The 2,649-nt window shown below is 43.3% G+C and overlaps 1 pseudogene; it reads left to right on the forward strand.

Annotated features, from left to right (window-relative positions):
* The first annotated feature begins 526 nt into the window (after positions 1-526).
* LOC100402652 (keratin, type I cytoskeletal 18 pseudogene) lies at positions 527-2,271 on the forward strand (annotated as a pseudogene).
* Positions 2,272-2,649: the final 378 nt, after the last annotated feature.

The following is a 2,649-nucleotide window of genomic DNA, read 5'->3' on the forward strand; positions in this document are numbered from 1 at the left end:
TTCCCATTCAGAAGGGCAGAAATAATATCTGCCTGTCCTCCATGAATTTCCATGCCTAGAACAATGTCTCCCATATGGTACAACAAATGCTTACTAAATGCAAGAATAATTAGGAAATTAAAAAAATATTTTCCCCCAAATATAGCTAGATTTTATACAATAATTTGCTAATGAAAGGTGACATATATGTGTGTTCTTCATTTATTTTAATGGAATAATAATGGTAATAATAAAAACTCTTCTCATAAAAAATGTGTACTAGCAGTTCTAGTAGATAACGTAATGAAAGTAGGCATACTTATTGTAGTTCATTCAATTCAATCACAGTCTCCAAAAAGTATTGTCTGCTGCTGCAATATTTTGACTCACCTAACTCATATCCACGTGCTGTACATTTGCCACTCAGCAATATTTTTTTAAAAAAAAGAATAGGTCAGATAACAGCTCTATTACCATCATATAGATTAATAATGCAGGCTTTATTGCATAGTTTGGTATTGATGTGTTTATTCTGATTCTATTAACAATGAGTGTGTACCAGTCAAATGAAAGTGTCAGTAGCTTTCACATTGTGAGTCTGTGTTTTAACATATTCCATAGACACTGTGATTCTCCATTAAGCGATTCCTTTTTTCAATAAAACATAAAAGTCATTTTGAACTATGCCACAAGGTTTAAGTTTCTTTAGGGTTATGAGGTTGCTATTGCCATACTGTAAGAAATTAGTTTAAAGTGATAGGAAGTTAATAAAAAAATTACTCATGCCACGTGTTACTTAAAATGAAACATTATCAATTTGATGGCTTGTGATCTGTTACATGGAAAACAACTTTCTTCCTTTGCATTTCTAAATGTATAATTTTGGACATTATAAACAAAACAAGAGGTAGTTTTACCCATTCCTCGCTGAACTATTCCTTCCCAGAGCACACTTTTCTACGTATTTGTCCCCAAGAACTCACCATTTTCTTGAATGACTTAAGCTCAAATTTTATCTCCCACACAAAGATTCTAATCAGTCCACTCTATCTTATCTTCAATTCCTCCACTTCTTTCCAACCTCTCTGTCGCCACTATGATCTTTCTTTCCTGGACAACTGCAGCCACCATAATCCCCTCACCCTCCACTTGAGCTCTCCTCCAAGAGCTCGTGTAAGTAAGTCAGATCATGCCACTCCCCGTCTTTAGTAACAAAGGGATCAATGAATGAATGACTACCCAGAGAGAGAGAAGTAGCAGTTCTAATAATTGTCTTCTTATATGCATAAAGCATCTTTTCATATTCTCAAAACTGTATTTTTATGAGGCTAGGTGGGAATCATTATTATTAGTGTTATTTCCATTTTTCACATGAAGAAATTGAATCTGAGGCATTGGGATGATTTGCTCAGGGTTACATGGATAGCTGGAAGACAAACAGAACCAAGATTCTAATTTGGAGTTGGCAAAGTCTGAGTCCTGTCCTCTCGCTCTCCTCTCTGGGAAGCATTAGCTTTACCACTTGCTGTACCTTCTCCACCAACTACCGGTCCCTGGGCTCCATTCAGGTGCCCAGCTACGGTGACCGGCCAGTCAACAGTGTGGCCAGGGTCTATGCAGGTGCCAGGGGCTCTGGTTCCTGGATCTCCATGTCCCTCTCCACCAGCTTCCAGGGTGGCATGGGGTCTGGACACCCGGTCATGGGGATGGCCAGGGGTCTGGCAAGAATGGAAGGCATCCAGAACAAGAAGGAGACTGACCATGCAAAGCCTAACTGACCACCCGGCCTCCTACCTGGACAGAGTAAGGAGCCTGTAGACTGAGAACTGGAAGCTGGAGAGCAAAATCCCAGAGCACCTGGAGAAGAAGGGACCCCAGGTCAGAGACTGGAACCATTACTTCAAGACCATCAAGGACCTGAGGGCTCAGATCTTCACAAATACTGTGGACAATGCCCACATCGTTCTGCAGATCAACAATGCCTGTCTTGCTGCTGATGACTTTAGAGTCAAGTATGAGACAGAGCTGGCCATGCACCAGTCTGTGGAGAGCAACATCCATGGGCTCTGCAAGGTCATCGATGACACCAATGTCACTCAGCTGCAGCTGGAAACCAAGATCAAGACTCTCAAGGAGGAGCTGCTCTTCATGAAGAACCACAAAGAGGAAGTAAAAGACCTACAAGCCCAGATTGCCAGCTCTGGGTTGACAGTGGAGGTAGATACCCCCAAATATCAGGACCTTGCCAAGATCATGGGAGACATCCATGCCCAATATGATGAGCTGGCTTAGAAGAACTGAGAGGAGCTGTACAAGTACTGGTCTCAGCAGATAGAAGAGAGCACCACAGTGGTCACCATGCAGCCCGACGAAGTTGGAGCTGCTGAGATGATGCTCACAAAGCTAAGACATACAGTCCAGTCCTTGGAGATTGACCTGGACTCCATGAAACATCTGAGGGCCAGCTTAGAGAACAAACTGAGGGAGGTGGAGGCCTGCTACACTCTGCAGATGGAGCAGCTCAATGGGATCCTGCTGCACCTGGAGTCAGAGCTGCCACAGACCTGGGCAGAGGGACAGGGCCAGGCCCAGGAGTACGAGGCCCTGCTGAGCATCAAGGTCAAGCTGGAGGCTGAGATTGCCACCTACCACTTCTTCCTGGAAGATGGC

This window comes from Callithrix jacchus, chromosome 15 (genome assembly GCF_049354715.1).
Source record: "Callithrix jacchus isolate 240 chromosome 15, calJac240_pri, whole genome shotgun sequence".
Taxonomy (NCBI): domain Eukaryota; kingdom Metazoa; phylum Chordata; class Mammalia; order Primates; family Cebidae; genus Callithrix; species Callithrix jacchus.